The sequence below is a fragment of the Notechis scutatus genome, chromosome 1, assembly GCF_049901735.1.
Source record: "Notechis scutatus isolate UNSWTSFEM ecotype Mainland chromosome 1, rNotScu1.2, whole genome shotgun sequence".
NCBI classification, from domain to species: Eukaryota; Metazoa; Chordata; class Lepidosauria; order Squamata; family Elapidae; genus Notechis; species Notechis scutatus.
In genome coordinates, this window is record NC_142009.1 from 31548541 (window position 1) to 31569847 (window position 21307).

General features: G+C 36.7%; 1 long non-coding RNA gene across 1 annotated transcript; it reads left to right on the forward strand.

The window, feature by feature from the left end:
* The first annotated feature begins 123 nt into the window (after positions 1–123).
* LOC148132731 (uncharacterized) lies at positions 124–20727 on the forward strand. The gene is made up of 3 exons (XR_015748642.1): positions 124–138; positions 18470–18562; positions 20274–20727. It is a non-coding gene; the product is annotated as an uncharacterized LOC148132731 (long non-coding RNA).
* Positions 20728–21307: the final 580 nt, after the last annotated feature.

The following is a 21307-nucleotide window of genomic DNA, read 5'->3' on the forward strand; positions in this document are numbered from 1 at the left end:
CAGACAAACATAACCTTTTGTGGGATGGTTTAGTCTGTTGTGACAAAGTTCAAACCAGTCTTCATGTGGATCCATGCCAGAAGTTTTTCCTCCACTTCTGGCTCTGTTTTAATCCATGTAAAACTTTAGGTTCAGCAGGTGAGTTAGCATGCAATGGAAGCATTTATGAAGGTCACTGATGCCTCCTCTGTACCATATGGATTATTTTCTTTTGTTCCCATCTGATTTCTGCTAGTTTTACTGTTCTTTTTGTCTCCTGCTGTTTTTCTTGTTTTGGACATTTTAAACAACATCATTGGGAGGTCAGGTCTATATATGCAACTTGAATCTACTTCCTTGTAATTTCAGCTTTTGGTTCTGGTTCTGCTCTCTGGGTGATAAAAAATATTTCACTTCCTTCTCTTACCTTTAGATATATGAAGATTGTGACCTTATCTCCTTTCAGTTTTCTCTCCTGCAGGCTAACATACCTGTTCCTCCAGCGATTTAAGTTTCTAATCCTTTCATCATCTTGGTAGCTGAAATCTTGTCTAGAACAGTATTCTAAATGGAGTCTGACTAAGGCAAAGTTGAGTGAAACAATTATTTCCTGGATTCTATGTTCCCATTAGTAAATATCCAAATCACACCTGCCATTTTAGCAGCTGCATCACTGTTGCTTGGTATTCACCATGGGATTTACAAGAACACCCCGTTTGTTTTCATATACAGTATGAAATCATCCTATATTTGTGCTTTTTTAGTTTTAACTGCAGATGTATGGCTTTATATTTCTTATTGATGTTCCTCTTGTTCAGTTTGTTTCACTGTTCTGTCTTATACAGATCTTTTTCAATCATCTTTCTTCTAAAATAATAACTGGTTCTAGTTTGGGTGATCAGCAGGTAACATTTAGACCAGGGGTGTCAAACTTGATTTCACTGAGGGCCGCATCAGGGTTGTGTTTGACCTCAGGGGGATGGGGTAGTTGTGGCCAGGGTGGGTGTGCCCAGCTTGATATCACTTGTGTCAGGGGCGCCTGTGGCACGAGCAATCTGCCAGCAAAAACGGAGCTTGGGAGGGCTGCATCTTCACTGGCAGAGGCACCGTGGGTCAGTCCTTCGCTATTTCCCGGGTGGCCCTGTGGGCCAGATCTAAACACCCCGCAGGCTGGATTCAGCCCCAGGGCCTTGAGTTTGACACTCCTGGTTTAGACAGTTCTTAGGCTTTAGGATAAAGCTTAAATTAACCCCGGATTAGCAGTATTTGCTGAATATTCTGCAGAAAAGGAATAATGTTGTTGCTGCTGTTGCTAATGGACAATTCCAGGACAAAGCTGATGACACTCTACTTAATACATTTTTAATCTAATATGGAATGATTTATGAGTATGTTTTGGATGTGGTCATTTATTCAGTTATGAATCCTTCCATTCAATTGTTTTATCACGTTACATTTTATTAATAGAATATCATGAGAAATGTCAGATGCTTTGGTGAAGTGAAAACGCATTGTGGGAATTGCATTTCATGGGTCTATAAAACTAGTAACTGTTTAAAAAAGGAAATCAAGCTAGACAAGGTAGGACTAGCTTGTGATTTCTTAGTTTTAGTTAGTTGCTGCCTTCTCATCCAATATATCCTGCTCCAGAAATTTGTCCAATATAGACAAGAAGTTAACAGGTTTGTAATTTCTGCTCTTTTTAAAAAGACTCTGCATTAGCTCTCTTCCACTATTCATGAGTTTTTCAGAGGTTCTCAAGCACAACAGTCAGCAATTCTGTGTTTACCTCTGCTGAGACCCTATATAATTTTGGTGTTGGTGATTTTTTTGTCCATCTCGTGATATAAAGAAATAGTGTTTCAAATATTGTTTTTGGAATAGTCTAATGTACTGCTGACTGGAAAATTATTACTGAGTTTTGAGTTCATATTGCAGGAGATGGGAAGAAAGGAGAGTTTCTGAATGGGAAAACAGCCTTTCCAATGGCTTCAGACCTCCAAGGTTGCAAATGAGTTAGACTCATAATCAAACCAAAGGAAAATCAGCTCAACTATACTCAGGTGCAAATATTAGAGTGGTGCTGAAGGTCCATATTTTGACCCAACTCATTTCTAGGACATGAGTTATCATTTTTATGCTCTCCAGATGTTTTGGATCATAATGCCTATCATCTCTAGGAAGCACAGAATTTTTATCACCTATCTAAAGGAATTAAAAGGAGTAATTAAGTAGAGAAAACAAAGTAATCTCTAATCCTTGGAGGTAAGACATGACTTATATACAGTTTAACACAGGAAAGTAGTATGAACACACTTGAAGCTACCTTCCCTATGGAATTTTATACAGTATTTATATAATATAATATTGTCTTTGCAAAAGTGCTCAAGTTAATGCCAAGAACAGAGTGTACAACTGACAAAAAGTTCAATCCTTTTCCAAGGCACATGTTGCCCTTGTTTGCCTCCTGACTCAGCTGAGATTAGATAAGAATATTAGATAGTTCAACAATTGAACCAAAGTCCTTCAACTGCAAGGTTTTTTTTTGGGTTGGTGACCAAATTTCATGCACAGGACAGAAGGACAAGTTTGGGGTGATTTTCCTGTAGACAAAGGCAATACCTTTTATAAATACCCTTGCCAACTTTCCCTGCTGAATGGGGATTAATAGTTGGAGAAAAATAATTATCAAAATAATACAAATAAAAATAAGAAGCAGTCCTTACAACTAAGTCTTGTGCAAGAATACAATATTTTGAACGTTTAATTTAGGGAAATTTTACCAGGGGGGTAACAGATAGGTGTCAAGCTGTCAAATGATGGGGAGAAAGTAGGGAGATGCTTTTGTCTCCTTTATAACACTGGAAGCTGGGCTCATGAAATGAAAGTAAAATATGGAAATACAGAAAAGCAAAAAAAATTCTTTCTTCACATGACTTTTAGTTAACAGGAAATTTGGTATCAAAAGAGTTAGTGGCTGTTATGTTTTTAAAATTATTTTAAAAAAGTAGGACTACACAGCTGCTAAATTTCCAATGCAACATAGCAGGGCTTTCTGGCTATTTATTTGGCTACCTTCTGCAGTCTTGCTTCTGCGGTCCTGTGGGTGTTCTGTGGTCAGGCCTGGGAGGGCTGCTTGGGGGATCCTGGGGCTGGGGTGGGAAAGTTGAGTGAGAATTTGTTGGTCCCTTTCCCCCAAATGACAGCTGGCAGGGGAAGAGTGGCTCTCTATCTGGTGGGTGAGAGCAACTGGGCAGGGTGCCATTTATGCATTGAGTGGACGTATTCTGAGTGTCCCCATCCCATTGCAGACTTCCCTGCTCACATACAGAGTGAAGCAACTTTTGAACAGTCTTCTTGTTGGTAATTTTCTTTTGTTATTGTTGGTATTTCATTTGTCTAATTCCAAGGGAACATGGTTGAAAGGAAGAAGCTATTCTGTAAAGCACTATGAAGTGGTATATAAGTCTAAGTGCTATTGCTATTCTACATGGGAAATCTTGCATGCGGGCTTTCAGTCATATCTGGCCCAGTATGCATTTGCTAACTTTTGGTCTGGTCTAGCACAGATTGTGCTAATCTCCTAGATCAGGAGTCCCCAATTCCTGGTCTGTGGAGTGGCACTGGTCCATGGCATGCCAGAAACTAGGCTGTGCTAACAAGTGACGCCCCATCCATGGGGTGCAGGCAGCAATGAAACCCTACCCCCTCTGGTCCGTGGAAAAACCTCTCTCCACAGAACCGGTCCCTGGAACTCAAAATATTGTTTTAGATGGTTTTGCTTGTCTCCAGTAGGTGATGTTTTTGAAACATATATAAATACAAGTCTTCATTGAACTATCATGGCTAGAAAGAAGCTTTTTATCTTTACCATTGAAACAAATGTTTCTATGTAAGAATCAGGATGAATATATTGAATCACTGGTGATATTATCCATGAATAAAGCCAAAATGGCAACAATAATATAAATTACAGTATAGCGGGGACAGTAATAAATGAAGGAATCTTTAACAAATGGTTAATTGCTTTAACTGTTTTGAATTTTATTTATATAGATTTGTTTATGTTATGTTGTTTCCACTTGTTGCTTCATTAGTTTTATTTTAGCTTGTGAACCATCCAGTCATAAATGTAAAATGGATGGCTATATACATTGCATGAAATAAAATAAAACAAATATGGAAGATACAGAGGATAAAGGAGCCATCATGGCACAGTGGTTAGAATGCAGTATTGCAGGCTAATTCATCTCACTGCCGGGAGTTCGATCCTCACCGGCTCAAGGTTGACTCAGCTTTCCATCCATCCGAGGTCAGCAAAATAAGGACCTAGATTGTTGTGGGCAATAGGCTGACTCTGTAGATGTCCTAGAGAGTGCTCTAAAGCACTATGAAGTGATATACAAGTCTAAGTGCTATTGCTTTTGCTATTGCTAAATCAGGTGATAAATATTGCTGGATTAGAAGGGAAAGGAGAAGACCTTTTCCCAGTGGATTCCTTTTTAAATTGAAGATTTGGCATCAGAATGGGCTCAATTGGTGATAAGAAAAATTTAAGTGCTCATTCCCTAGGTAGACTAGGGTATGTCATAGGGATCAGATCAGTACCTGCCACTCTAATTATTTTTTTTACTGGAAGTCCTCCAAAGAAAAAATCTGCAAGCGTGTTTTAAAATTAAATCTTCTCCCATTTTGTAATTTACAATAACCTGAAAGCAGAATCAACAGGACTGGCAGAAGCCTAGAGTTACACAAAGAACAAAACCAGAGGGTGGGAAGGATGGATTGTGTGCTACCTGGAAGGAAATAAATTAATAATCAAGAGGTATGTTGAGAGTCAGTATAGTGAGGTCAGGAAATATTGAGCTACACAAGGGGGATTGAGGTTCAATCTCCATTTATCAAGAGAGCTCACTAGATATATCTGCACACTGACTCTTCCTCTTTCTTTCCTTAGGGAAACCAATGTGAATTTGCAGGCAGAAGATGTAATTTAAATACAATATATGCATTAATGAACAAATTAAAGGGATGTTCAAATCCTTTCTCAAAAAGATATTTAGCTAATAAAATCCAGAGGTTTACATATAGTAGCAAAAATGTGCAAATCACGGCCATCTGCCAGTTATTTTGCAACCTGGATGTGGTTGCTCCAAAAACATCTTAAGGAGGAAGAGTCAAACATCACATCTTCAAACTTTTTAAAGAAAATGGCATGTGCATAAAACAAAACTTTACCAAAACATGTTAGCAAATGCATCACTTATCTATCTGTCCATGGATCTAGTGCTAATTTCTCCAGGTGGCTGTTCTCTGTAGAGCTGGTTTCGGTTTTTTACAACATATTTTTTGAATCTTGGAGCAATTCCCAATCTGTACTTCATTTTCCTTGCAGGTGTTAGTTTCACAGGTTCCACCTCGGAAAAGGCAGCCCAGTGTGACAAAATCCCCTTTGCCTGCATGGAGAGACAACACAACTATTATCCATGTCAGATAACTTCCCAGCAGTCATCAATGTTCTCTCAGTGTCCTTGGAATGATGCCTCCCCAAATTTAATTTAATCAGAATAGAGCTGGAAGGGACCTTGGAGGTCTTCTACTCATCCATGGTATCCTTGTGTTGGAAGAAATATCCATCTGGTTCAGTTCCAAGCAAGGAGAAAGACACTGGAAACATGGAGGCTGATTGGAAAGATGATTTAATGGAGCAGAACCATCAAGCACATAGTCCTGGTGCAGCTGACCACATGTCGAGAGAAGGTGGCTTTTATACCTCCTCTTGGGCTTTGAACTTGAACTTCCTGTTCCTGTGCAAGAAAATGTATTCTATTGCCTGCTGTCAGACTCCCATGGGGCTATGCAGTGGTCTAGCTGAGGTTGTCTGAGATAAGTTTGGTTGAAGTTGCTGGGTGATGATGTAATGAAGAGGCTTGTGTTCTGAAAGGGTGTTGGCCAATTTCTATTATGGCTTAATGGCTTTGTCCTGGTTTGGATCTTGAGTGAGGGCTAATCCCATCACCCTGGAGCTCAAGGTCTTTTGTTTTGTAGATAGGCTGGCCCAGTCCTGGGGCTATTAAGGAAAGTGGGGACTGCTTTCCAAGAGCATGTTTCTCCTTTAGGGAAATATAATATTCTGCCTTTTTAATATTTCTCAAAATATTTCATTCTTCTAAGAGAGGGGTGGGTGCTAACTTTCTACACTTGGGTCTGCTGTGATTCCAATTTCTAATACAGTATTTCCAGGGCTCTCAGTTCATTAATGTTGGTTGGTAATTCTTAAAGTTTTAGTCTCAGTACATTTGGAAGTGGCTGGGTTGGACATGTTACTCCATGATCCCAGGTTTTTGGGAAAACTATGGTTGTGCTGCATTTCATATGAGAAGCCCCTTGTAGAAACCTTACTACAGTCTAGGTAGTTGACTGAAATGTTAGGAGTTTCTTGAAAAAAAATACTGCGTGATTGGGATATTTCTCACCTGAACTGGCTAGGAAAGACAAGATGACACTGACAAAGAATATGCAAATCATCTTCATGGCTGTCAGTCTCTTGACCTGATTAGAATTTTGTATCTAAAAGTTGAAAACAAAACATGCTTTCATAACAGGAATTTGGATGACTCAAGCCAAAATGTAACTGTTCATTTCTAAGCAATCTTATTTCATTAGTGTTGATTATTACAAAATGTTAGTTAGGCCTTTGAAAAAAATGGACTTGGATCAGTAAAGTCTGTTCAGAAACGTGTATGTATATTTCATGTTTTCCCTACAAAAAGGCCTCTTTAAATATAGTGCATAATACAAATTATGGAGTGATTTGGCAGTAAAAACAAAATAGATAAAACGAGTTAAGAAAATGCTTCAATTAGGGAATAACATATACTTTAAAAAGAATATTTGTTTAGTGCAAACAGCTTGAGATACAACTGTCTTTTGCAAATCACATCCAGTCATGCATAAATACCATTGCTAATTGCCACATATTCATGTGTGGATGAATTTATTCTCCTTAGTGCAATTTTGAACTAATAAAATCCCTGTGTGGACCAATATATCTACTTTAGGCAATTGAACAATATTTTAATTGCTTTATTTAAAAAAATACTACTAAAGTATAGAACTGCTATATTACAATTTCAATTGTACTATATTATTCAGCTAAACCAAAAAACAACATACGTTAAAGTATAGTGACTAAAAAAATAACAATAGAAAGGCATGAATTTTAACTGAGATTTGGGGCCAAGCACCTTATTTCAGAATTCTACTGAAGGGGCAGGCAAGAGATGTTTGAGTTCTAAGCATAAAGGACATCAAAGGAAAATGGACAGAGTTAAAAGGCATACTTTGAAGGACACAAGGAAAGCAAATCCTCTCCAGGGTTTAGTGGTATTGGAGCCTGTAGGAAGGATTCAACATGTCATCCCAGCTTATCGGTTCAGTTCTAAATTCTACTATGTCATAAGAGGTAAGTTAAGAAAAATTCCACGCAGAAGGTCTAAACCAGTGTTTTGCAAATATGGTAACTTTAAGATGTGTGGACTTCAACCCACAGAATTGCCCAGCCAACCATGCTAGCTGGGTAATTCAAGAATCTAGCAGATGGAGTCCATACATATTAAATTTGCCACATGCTGGTCCAAATTTAACCATATTATGCTAGAAATCAGTTACAGATGCCGGGAATTAATTAATTACTTCCATGCTACATTTTGGGGGATACTTTCCAGCTCTGACTAAAGCAAGGGTACCTGCACCTACTCCAACTTGCTTCTTTTCACATTTCTTGCTTTGCCACCCAGTACATCTGAGCTTGCCAGATAACTACCCATGTGAACACATGGGTCTGGGCAGCTTACACCATTAAACAAATAAAATATGTACAAAGAGAAATTCAAAATAAACAAGAAGTAAAATACATAGCAGCTGAAGAATTATAAACCTAAAACTTAAAACATAGCATGGCAATGGACTCTGTCACAATCCAATTTTGTCCTGACCTTTTTTGAAATACCTGTTGTAAATGTTGCGGCTAACTGATTATCTAGGCATGCTTTGGGTTGAAAAGCTGTGAAAACTTCAACAACTTCTAGTGATGTGACTTCTCAGGCTATTCCATTGACATTTGTTATGCACTTGACATTGTACAGAATAACACTGGAGATCTTCTAGTCCAATTTCCCGCTCAAGCAAAGTCCGTATACCATTTCAGACAAGCGGTTGTCCAATCTTTTCTTAAAAATCTCCAGTGTTGGAGCAGCCACAACTTCTGAAGGCAAGCTGTTCCACTGATTAATTGTTCTTTTTTAAAAATAAAGTTTTATTGAGTTTTAACAAAACAAATAAAACATCTTATTTGAGTACAGCATGGTTCCGGGTTATCACATTTCCATACAGACACAATTTCATATGCATATTCATCTTATATATTCAGCTTCATATCTTATTACTCTTTTTCCAACTTCTCACTATTTCTCCCTTTACTTCTCTTAATTTTCTTTTATGATTATCTCATTTTCTTCTTATTTAATTGTATTTCTTTTACCTAAATTTCTATATCTTTTTATTCATTATACTTATACTTTCGTCTGTCTTGTTTACAATTTCATTATGTTCTCTTCCAACATTCTTAAAAAGCAAAATTCCCTCTATGATTGCCAATCGGAGTGCAACACCTTTAAGTCTTATTGTTATTATCATATAAAATTTCATTGAACATTAAATTTATGCATTCTAAAATTATAACATTCAAATTTCTAATATCTATTTTATATCATGTAAATCTCATCATTCAGACTCTGCTTGGTACTTCCCCTTAAAAATGTAAAAAGAAAAATTCTAAAAACATAGCAAAAACAATGTGTGTGTGTGTATACACACACATACACACACACACACACACATTAGTAAACAAAATAGTTATTCAAATTCATTCTAGTACTGGTATGAACCTTGTAAATCTTTCACGTTTCTTTTCAATATTTATCAATCTTTGAGAACAGTTAAAATATTTCCCTCCCTTCTTCATTATTACTTAACTGTTAATAAGCATACAATTGGATAATCATACAGTTTTATCTTATAAGTTATTTACTATTAATAAGCAAAATAATTATTCAAATTCATTCTAGTAACTGGTATAAATTTCCTTATAAATCTTTCACATTTCTTTTCAATATTTTATCAATCTTTAGAAACAATTACAATGTTTCCCTCTCTTCTTTATTATTGCATTAATTATAAATAAACATACCATTACATAACAATACAGTTTTATCTCATAGATTATTTACTTATTTCATTTCTAACTCATTACAGTATTCTACTGTCACAACACTATCTTTTGTACCTTTGCAGAATCCTCACTTTTAACTTAATTTAGCCATTGTCTCTATGTTTTCTAGCTGAGCAAATACCTTTAATCCTAGTACGTTTCCCCTTTTTCTTTATTTCCTGTTTTTGTCCCTCATGAGTTCTTTCCCTTTCTATCTTCCCCCCTTTTTCTCATCCCTTTTTTTATACCCTTCTCTCTCTAATTTTCTCTTCTGTGGTTTTCTTTTCTGCTTCTCCTTGCTGTTATATTCCTTTTCAGACTATTTTTCTTTTTGGCTGTTCCCTTTAATCTCAAACCTTTAACTCCTTTCCCCCTTTTTCTCTTTATTACCACACTTTGCATTATTTGATCATTGAAAATGGCTTCTTCTTTGTCCCGCCCTTCTTCTTGCTCTTGAAGCTTTTCCTTTTGCTTTTCATAGTTCAGGATCTCCATTTCAAGAAATTCAAATACGAAGCCAAAGGATCTTCCTCCCCTTTCTGCATCTTCTTTCTGTTTTTTAAGACTCACCTTCAATTCCTCCAGGAGTAATGCCATTTTAAACACTTTTGAACAACCACCCAATTGACTTTAAATAAAAACAGAAGAAGAAAGAAAAGATCAATGCCAAAGACTTTTTTTATATCACCAAATCAGACTGTTCCTTCTTGTTTCTTTCCTTTACTTTTCCTTTCTGTGGGTTACTGTATCTTTTAATAAGGTTTCAGTTACAATGTATCCTCGGGAGTCTTTTCAAAGTTTTGTTGTTAATCCTCTTTATTTTTCCAGGTGGCACTCCATTTTTCCATTATTCCAAGTTCCACCCTTTTGCCTCCACTCTTCTCCTTTTTAGGTCTTTAAAATGACCAAGGAAAAAATCTTTATTTTCCTTTTGACACTTAAATTTCAGCTTAAAGTTGCCTATTAGTGTCAAAGTAAATTAATATAGATTTCTTTCCATATCATTTGTAATTGTCAATATAAAGGTTAAAAAAAGGATTTTTAACCCCCTTTTTCTCCCTCCTTCGCCACTTAAAAGTCTTATTTCAGAAGTATCCCTCTAAGTACTTTTAGATTCAGGGTACCTTGCTTAGATGTTCTCTGTTGTTTAGCCCAGTCTGTCCTGCTTTCCTCTTTGTCTTCCTCCTGCACAATCTTATCCAGTCGGGTTCTTCTTTGAGGTGGCCATTTCTGACCACCACTGCAACCGCCTTCGGGAAGGGGAGTTTAGACCAGCCAAGGAGGAGAGATGTGGCTCCCCTCCACTTGGCTAGCAATCTCCCCCCTCTTCACTACGGAGTGGCTTCAGCCCCGAATCCAAAGGATCAGGGCGCTCCAGCAGCAAGCACAGATCAAAACCGCGCACGATCGTGGATTTTGGTTTGTCGCTGAAGAAACCCAAACCGGACTGATTAATTGTTCTGTTAGGAATTTTCTCCTTATTTCTAGGTTGGTTCTATCCTTGATTAATTTCCATCTATTGCTTCTTATTCTGCATTCAGGTATTTTGGAGAATAGGTTGACTCCCTCTTTGTGGCAGCCTCTTAGATATTGGAACACTGCTATAATGTCATCCCTAATTCTTTGCATTAAACTGGACACATTCAATTCTTGTAATCACTCTTCATATGTTTTAGCCTCCAGTCCCCTAATCATCTTTGTTGCTCTTCTCTGCACTCAATCTAAACATCTCTTTTTATATTGTGGCAACCAATACTGGATGTGATATTCCAAGTGTGGTCTTGCATTATAAAGTGCTACTAACAAGACATTATAAAGTGGTACTAATACTTCATGTGATCTTGATTCTATCCCTGTGTTAATGCAGCCTAGGACTGCCTTAGCTTTTTTGGTAACTGCAGCATAGACTCTCCATAGACACAGTACTGGCTCATATTTACAGTAAATGTTTGTCCACTAGAACTCCAAGATCCCTCTTGCAGTTACTGCTGTTGAGCAAAGTTTCACCTTGTCTGTACCTGTACATTTGTTTTTTTTTTCTTGCCTAAGTGTAGAACCTTACCTTTCTCATCATTGAATTTGATTTTGTCGGTAGGATTCAGTGTTCAAGTCTGTTGAGTTCCTTCTGTATCTTCAGCCTATCTTCTGGTGTGTTAGATAGTCCTGCTAGCTCTGTGTCATCTGCCAAGTTGATGAGTTCACCTATTCCCTCATCTAAATCATTTTTTCCGGGTAGAAAGCTCACCGGAAGCACTTTTTCATCAAAAAAAGATGGCGGCGCCAGCGCTTCCGGTGAGCTTTTCCGGGTAGAAAGCCATTTCTACCAGGAAAAGCTCACTGGAAGCGCTGGCGCCATCTTTTTTTGATGAAAAAGTGCTTCCGGTGAGGTCACCGGAAGCACTTTTTCATCCAAAAAAGATGGCGGCGCCCAGCTGATGCCGGTACCGGGCCGCGGCGCCCAGCTGATGCCGGTACCGGCCCGCGGCATAAAAAAGGTTGGGGATCACTGGTCTAACCCACATTTTTCTTTCTTTATCAAGTAGTAGGTTGTTTTCTACTTTATCAAATGCCTTATTTAGTCCAAGTAAATTATGTCTACAACATTTTGTGGTTTCACTAATTTAGTCACTTTGTCAAAGAATGCAATAAAATGTGACTGGCATGATCTGTTTTTACAAATCCATGTTGGCTTCTGGTTATAAGTTTGCTTGCCTCCAGATGTTTGCAGTTTCATTGCTTGATTATCTTTTCCAGTATCTTCTCAGGTATTGATGTCAGGCTGATAGGTTTGTAGTTTTCTCACTCTTTCAGCACTTCAATTTGAACTCATCTAGGGTGTATAGGTGTTCTCTTACCATTTTCTTGCTTATTTTGATTTGCATTTTACAGTATTATTGATAGGTTGGACTGTTTTTTCCTTTGGAGTACAGACAGATATAAAAAAATAAATCAAGCAGTTCATTTTCTCCCTGCTGCTTGTCACCGTTTTGCCATTTTTTCCCATTATGGATCAATTGTTTCCTTGATTTTTTTCCTTTTTTTTCATGTTGAAAGAAGCTTTTTAAAAATTATTTTTAACATGTTTATTTTGAGCTTAAACTTTTCCTGACTTTATCTTTGCATGTTTGGGCTCATCACTTTTTAAATGCAATATTTTATAACACGTTTCAGTGGTTATGAATTGCTGCCTGATTACATGTTTATTCTTTATACATCCTTGTAAAGCATTTTGAATATTGAATATAATAACAAAGCAGGTGTTCATGTGGATCAAATACATGGCAATGTAAACTTCATTATGTATGCATGAACTTGGCAAACTCTAGAACTGTTGGAACAAAATGCCAGATGTTAGTGGTGGGATAGGCTTAATATTGACATCACTTGTGGGGAAAACCGTAGGATGAAGGATTAGATATGTTGTCCCTTTGAGTTATTTATAAAAAATAATAAAGGCAGGATAAATTGACTATGGGCCTCACATTTATGGATTGTTAGTTTAGTATAATTAGGCCATGTGTAATTGAGACTGGATTTTAATATAGGTTTTATCTATTATCTATTATTTTATTCTAGAATTTTTAATTGGATATTCACTGAATGTTTTTATTTGTTCTGGTCTCTGGTTTATGACACTAATAAACTGAATTGAATAGAATAAAGGATATTTTTTTAAAAAGAACTGGAAAAGTCATTTTAAACAGGAAAATGGCACTCAGGAAGAACACACATAAGTTTAAGAGCAAAAAATAGCTTTTATTAGGAAGGCAGTGTAATTTTTAGCCAGGGGAAAGGGGACAGAAGAATCCTCCCTTATTCATTGGTCTTTCCATCTTGCCAGGACACTCTCTTAATTACATTACTTCATCCCGGCAACAGATCATAGTGTGGTGATAACAGGTCCCAATTTGTTCTTCACCCTCACTGCAGTCATCATACCGGCAAATCCCACCTCTCCGAAGGCAGTGGCTCACAAATCGGACCATACGTTCGCCATTTCCTGCAGAAAAGAGAAGATCTTATGAATTACTTTTTAATTTTCTTTCCAATGCAGTAATATTTGAAAGCAGTTACCACATCACGGCTTTCCTGTTTCTTTTATCCCCAACATTTGATAGCCAGAATTAGACTGTCTTTGTCTATGGAAGTTCCATGTTGTTTTTCATGACTATTGTTTGGAGTTTGTGTGAATTTGCCTATTTCTATTAGAAAATTGTCAGAAAATAATTGTCAGTCACTAGCTCTTGTGATGAATTCCATCAGATAATTTTATATATGTGAAGTAATGCTTCTTTGTAAAGCACTTACCATTTTAAAGAGACAAGTCTGGGGCTTTATGACTTCATAAAGGAAAAAAATGCTCACAATATTGTGTGCATTGGAAGAAAAAACCCACATAACACTCCCCTCCATTTTTTCCCCAGTGATGTGCCAAATGTGCCAAGATTTAAATCAAGAATCTGGAAAGGTATACTAAGTAGATTGCTGAATAAACAAGGAAATGTCATGAGTCTCTAGAACATATAACAAATATAAACTTAATGTAAACCACCCCACCCTTGATTGCAGGAAGTACGATTTCAGCAACAGAGTGGTCAATGTCTGGAACTCAATACCTGATTCTGTTGTCACCTGCTCAAACCCCCACTCCTTTACCCTCAAACTAACCTCTATTGACTTCACCCCATTCCTAAGAGGTCTGTAAGGGGTGTGCATAAGCGCACAATCATGCCTACCGTCCCTGTCCTATTGTTCCCAATTATTAGTTCCTATTTCTTATATTTAAACTTATATTTATTCTTATTTCTATTGTATTGTAAGCTTTTGACAAAATAAATAAATAAAATAAACAACTAAATCCTTAAGTCTGTTTAGTCTCTGCTGTGTAGTTTTAGTGGAAAACTACTGATCACTTTTATACATGTTCTGCTGGATTCTCCATTAATGCTACTAAATGAAGTCCATTTGAAAGTATTGTCTTTACCACGAATTTATACCTTAGGATTATGTCCCATTATCATCAGGAATTCCAAAGAATTTTAAAGCACATTTTCCTTGTACCTTGACCATAAATTATTGCTTTAGGGCAAGCAAAAGTGAGATGTTTTTCTAGTATCTGAGTGTTTCAAAGCTGGGAAATGGATCCTGAGTTTGGTTTCCTTTCTGCAATAATAATATTTGACTTCCAAGACAGAGTTGTGGCTTTGTGAGTGCATCTTACCTGAGCTCACTAAGAGCATTGCAAAGAAAAGGACAATTGCAAGGTGGCAAATCTTCATGGCTGTGTCAAACTCAGTCTGCTGGGTTAAACTGGGAGGATCAAATAAGGAAGACCATCATTGTAATCTTTTTATATGCTGACAACCGCTATTAAAATAATATTTAATTGTGATTATAAAAATCTGGGGGTTGGCAATAGAGCAAAACAAATGACTTCAGATGATTTTTATTATAATTGGCATAATATTCAGTCATCAAAGCTTGGTGGCAGTTGTGGTTATATGAAGAAATCATCAGACTGATGAAGGCTAAAATCTATAAATAATTATTTCCCCCCCTCTTCCTGCAAGACTCCATATTCCTTCTATTTTTTTCTACCCGTACAACACATTTTTTTCGAACAACAATCAAAACTTTTCCTAAAATCTTTCTGAATTATATAGTTATATATTAATTTGGAGATAAGATGCAGCTTTAAATCTCTTGTAGCATGTGGTTTAGCTTATTAGGATGTATTTTATGTCTTTTTTTACAGTAAGCCACCCAAGAATTGCATAAGCAAGCAGCATATAAATGTTGATTATTAGTGAATGACTCTATGGATGTTTTTATTACCATTCATGTCATATTTCTTGCCCACATGTGTGTTTCACTGTGAGAGGTATTCATTCTATCATTCACTTTTTCAAAAACCAATTATTTAATCCACTTTAAGAATCCAATTTATCAAGCTATTTAAATCAAGCTGTGTCTTATGTTGTTGTATTTTGGTAATAGGTAATCAGATTTAATTTGCTATGATTAAATTATATGAAGAATAAACTACTTATAGATGTTTTCATGACATTTGATACAATTGGGGATATATTAATAACAATCTAAAAATAGAAAAATGTGATATTTAATTAGAAAATAAAACATATAGGATAGGAATATGTTCTTTAATTTATTTTTACATATAAAAAGGGAAAGTCAGATCCAGAAAGGTGCCTGAATATTTTGGATTTTCTGGAAGAGAATCACTGATCTAATTTTCTGATAGTTATTTTACCAGGCCAATATGTATAGGTGAATGTATTGACCAAATTTAATACAGTTTACATTAACTAATTAGGACTTATCATTTAACTTATCTTCTAAATCACCTTCCCCAACATGGTATTTTTTGAATTTGTCCACTGTTTCCCTAACCAGAATGGTCAAACAGGCTGGTGGGAATGGAGGCTATAGTTAAATGCATCCATACAACAGCAGATTGGGAAATCCTAATCAATATCAGTAGTTCTATTCCAATGATTGGCTTTCTGGAATTATTTTGGGTGAATTGAAATAGAGGTAGGCACAAGTGTAAATGTTAAAATTGCATAGAATAATTCAACATTTCTATCAGGTTGTGACCCAACTGGTCTTACCTCTTTCTCTCTTTAGTACTTCTCTCACTGTGATTCTAACCAACTCATGCTTGGAACTTCTAGTATGACATAAGATAATGAAGACCTCTTTTGCTATAGGCTGAATAAAATCTCGGTTCCAGAGCTACTGAGCCAATCGGAGCACATATGTAAATAATTTCTTTTCAGTTATTGGCAGAGAAGTAGTTTTGTCTTTTCTAATCCAGATTTGCTCTAGATTCTGGAGTTGATTTAAAACCAGGAACTGAAAAACTGTGCAATGTGTTAGGATGCTTAACATTGGCCTTAGGCCATGACTATAAGTCACTGAAGATTAAATATCAACAGTACTTTAAAAATTTCTATGGTAGCTGGAGATGGATAATAAATGTGAAGAAACAGATTATCAAAATGGCCCAGTGGGACTAAAGCAACTGCTAAATGGTCAATCAAGATCAGCACTGATTAACTGACTATGTACCATCAAACTAGTATCAACTCCTAGGGACCACATTAGATATTTTCTTCCAGTAAATCTGTCCTTAGTCTGGTTCTATAGGTCTTCCGATAGCGTACCCTTTCACCATTATAATTGAGTCCAAACACCCTTTTCTTCTTTATTTTTTAATTTATTTATTTATTTTGATTTGTCAATCGCTTACAAGATAATAGGTATAAGTATATACATAGTTATGAATACATGAAATGGGTACATATAAGAAAAATAAAAGAAACAATAGGACAGGGACAGTAGGCACGTTGGTGCACTTATGCATGCCCCCCTACAGACCTCTTCGGAAAGGGGTGAGGTCAATAGTAGTTGTCCTTTTACCTTGCTCAGCATTATAGACTTCCCTAGAAAGTTATTGCCAGTAATTTAAACCCAGATAGGAAGGGGTTAATACCAGATTAATACCAAACAGTAAACAGTACCCTAAGACACTACTAAGGAGAAAACAATACCCTCACCAGCACTCACAGGGCAACTGCTGCAAATAAACAGACAGTTAACTCACTCAATTTTAGTACTAAAGATATTGACTATTTGGGTTCTAAAATATCTACAAGAAAACAAGCTTTGAGAGCACCAAGGACTTCGTAGTTCAATCCTAAACTACATATATTCTATTGGTACAATGGTATTTCTATTTTAAAAGTTAAAGATGCCCTAGAATGGATCATGGTTCCTGGCGATGACATGGATACATCTGCGTTGTTTCCTTGGTGGCAGTACAGGAGTGATTCTCTTCACTGAAGCAGAGGCTTAGAATTGCTGTTGCTTTTTATCTCTTATTACCTGCAATAGCCAAAAGCATTTTCCAATATTTTCATGTGCTGAGGACCCTGTAAAGCAGAGCAAAGGGGAATAACTTGGTTGCTTTTCTTTGCTCTTGGAAGCAAGGGGGCAGTGTTGCATTGAGATGCAGTTTTAGGTGGACTTTACATGAACGTTTCTTGAAGCAAAGCATGCTTTTGAAGATTTACACACCTGTAATTATACACAGCAGTCACAACTAAGGATTATCATGTGCTGTCAGACTCGATCATGGTGTCAGACTCGATCATCTCACATGACGTATCACAATGTTTTTTGCCTTTGTGGAAACTGGGGTGGGTGTGGCCTGTAGGTGACACATCCGGCCTGCAGACTGTCAATTTGACACCCCTGATCTTATTTATTTGTTAAACCAGGGGTGTCAAACTCAGGGTGCTTAAATCCAGCCCATGGGGCTGGACTTAAAATATCAAAGGACCAGCCTGCGTTGCCTCTGGCAGCTAAAATGGGCCTTATGTGGCCCTCCTGCATCTTGTTTTCACCCTCCGTGGCTTCCTGTAGCACTCTGCTGGCCATAAATGGACCAAAATATGGGCTGTAAATGGGCTGAAAAACAGGCTGAAAAACAGGCTGAAAATGGGCCTCAAAATGGCCAGCAGCATCAGATAGTCTTGGCTGATTTTGTAACAGAAAAATATTAAGTAATCTTAGACATAATTAATGTTGATTAAAAACCATCAGGAAATCTCAGCAATAGATAGGCTAGTTTGGTAAGTAAAAGAAATATCTATAAAAAGGTACTTATATGAAATCAAATTCTAATGAATTTGGATTTTAATATTTATTACTTTAATTTCGTGAAATCTGTTCAAGTTCTTTAAGCTCTATATGTAATTCTAGTTACATATACATTTCATTTACTAGCAAAGTGAAACAGTATTTTGATTGGTTGAACAATATGCATATTTTGAATGATTAAAATCTAGAATCACATAAGTCGTTTAGGGTCTAAAAAATAATCTCAGCCATGGCCAGACTATAGACCTTTCTAGTAGAAAATCTAAGACAGAAAAAAAAAAAATCAACAATGGAGCATTCCAGAGTTGTCACATGACTTGCTTTGGCCAATAGACCAACAGAATGTTTACTCTTGGTTAAGGTGAGTTTGTGGGTTTAGTCTGATGGGAGGCTAACACATTATTTCTCCATATCATTACAGATAAAGCAAATTATGGACCGAATTGGTACTATCTGACTCTTTCCCCCCTTTTCTGGCTAGCCACTGAAAAGCTTTATTTGACATTCATTTTTTATTGTTGTTGTTTGTTCCAGTTAATCGATGATTATAGGTGATGACCCTCTCAGCCATGAGTTCCTGTAAGCTGTTAGTTGTTGCTCTTTTTGCTGTCTTCCTTATCTCTTTAGGTAAGATGTGTAAGAGTTGCTGCTCTACAGAATACCTTCCAAGGGTTGTCCCCCTTGGAAAAAAAAAAAAAGACAAGTTGCCCAATATATATTACATAAGGGGAAGAGATGCCTATAGTGTCATGTCAAGGTCTGTATCTCCAGTGTAATTGCTTTGTTTTGGAGCCTTTAAGTATATGTTGACTTCTGGTGACGGCCAGGACAAATCCTTGCACATTGTTTTGACATATTTTCAGAAGTGGCCTGCCACTATCCCCTTCCTAGGGCTGAGAGAGTGACTAGCTCAAAATTACCCAGCTAGCTTTGTTCCTAAGATAGGACTAGAACTCACAGGGGACAAAAGGATTATATGTATCAGTGCTTCTTCCCTGTCTCAATTCCTGATCTAGGAAGAACTATGTTGGATTGGACCACTACAGCATTCTGTTTTCCTCAAATACCTTTGATTCAGTTACTAGAATTGAAGTGGACTATCTTTAATTCTAGATATGGTACATAGCAATCATAACAAGTAGCCATAGGTAGCCTTATTTTCTTCAAACTTTTTTCTAATCCTAGTGTAAAACCCTAATGTCAGTAATTATCAACACATTCTAGATTTGGGGGAAAAAACATTCCAATTCATAGATCCAGAATCTGATATTATTTTATATTGAGGGCTTTTTCTGCAATTGCTCATCTTCCATGCATAAACCAGCTGGAAATAAAAGCTGATTTAATAAATCTCATTATGGATTTCAGCCACTTTTTTTGGTCATTGTGATGGCTTGATGCTTTTTTCTGAACTGTGTCTGCCATGATTTCTGATTGTTAGCTTACTCTGCCTTAGCCCTCCTGGATAGGAAGGAAGGAAGGAAGGAAGGAAGGAAGGAAGGAAGGAAGGAAGGAAGGAAGGAAGGAAGGAAGGAAGGAAGGAAGGAAGGAAGGAAGGAAACCAGTTTTGCCATTTGTCCTATTACTTGGGCTAGAAGGAGAAAATGGCAGAATTCTCATCAATTTTATTTCACTTAGTTAAAGCAAGTAAACCAAACAATAGCAGGTTATTCCATCACTGAACTTGTTAAAATTCATCAATAAATTCTCAATGAACTCATAGAAAACAAAACAAACCTTTTATGTTTTCACTGTTCCCCTGGTGAAAAGTGATGGTGGATAAAAGGAAGAAAAGAATTGTTCCTGCCACAGGATAAAGTAGCCAAATGGAATAGAGAATGTTTTTTTTAATTAATTATTTATTAAAATTTTCTCTGCCCATCTCTCCTTTAAGGTGACTCTTTATTTGATTTTGCTTACAAGGAGTTGAAGAGCAGCACATAAAGCAGAGAGTAAGAGTTGATCCAGTTCAGGGTGAAAAAACATCATTTCTAACTTGGAGCCAGAAAACACAGGAATGGTTTCATATATCTGTGCTCCAGACATGGTGGCTGGCTCAGGTGTACACTGGGGCAAGCTGGATTGCTGATTTGCCTTCAGATCATCAACCATCTAGTCCATCGCTATATTCCCCAGTTGCAACAATTGTTAGATCTCTGGCAAGTTTTTTTTTTTAGTTTGCAATGTTTTACTTGAAGATATCTTTGGTTGAATTGAAAATCTATTGCATGCACAGTAGGTATTTGGGCCACTAAGCTACAAGTGATTTTCATCCTATTCTCTTAATCATTTTGCATGGGTATCACGTGGTTTTGATTACAATTTTTCTTTTGTTAAGGATCCAGTCTGAATTTATCTGCCAGACTTTGTTGGCAAAAAGGAGGAAGATGCCATCGGGCTGGTCAATGTTACGACAATGAAATTGAGATTGGAACGTGTTACCATTTCCGGCTGAAATGTTGCCGAGATAAGAGCCAAGAAGAAACACCAACATAAATGTTGCAAAATTATGAACCAGAATATCTGAAGCAATGCAATATTTCAATTTTCATTTAATACTTCTTCATGTTCAGCAGTTCAGTGATGAAATAGGACAGTTATATGGACGGTATACTAATCATTTATTCCAATACTGCTAGAAAATGATTCCTGCTCCTTCCTTTAAAAAATTGTATAGTTTTTCCAAACTGTGGATTTATTATTGAACTCTGGCACAAGCATGGAGCATGTTGAAACACAAAGGTTGCTTTAGCAATTAAAACATGTAATTTAGCCTAGTCTGTTTAATATGTAAAGTTTTCTTAAACAGGTAGTCCTTGACTTATGACCATAATTGAACTTGGCAATTACAGTAATAAATCATGGCAGATACAAAGTGGGTTATCATGTGACCAATCGGATTTTATTTTTTATGGGGCACTTTTTGCTGGAAACTGGAAATATCTGGGAGGAGTCCTTGGTGCTCTCTGAGCTTGCTTATTTTCTTGCAAATGTTTCATTACCCTAATTAGGTAACATCATCAATGCTAGTAAGGAGAACTGTTTGCTGTCATTTTATAAACAAAATAAAAATTGTTTATAAATGACAGCAAACAGCACTCCTTTACTAGCACTGGTGATGTTACCTAGTTAGAGTAATGAAACATTTGCAAGAAAATAAGCAAGCTCAGAGAGCAATAAGGACCCCCTAATTTCAACTCGGAGTTACAAATATTCTCCTTTATTGATAAATATCTGTTTCTGGCAAAACCTTTGTAAATTGTGGTCAATTTACCTCAGGAAATTGGGGTGCTGCAAATGACCATAATTGTGGGCCCGTTGCTGAGCACCCAAAATACAGTAATGTGACCAGAGGAAGGGGGATGTTGGAAC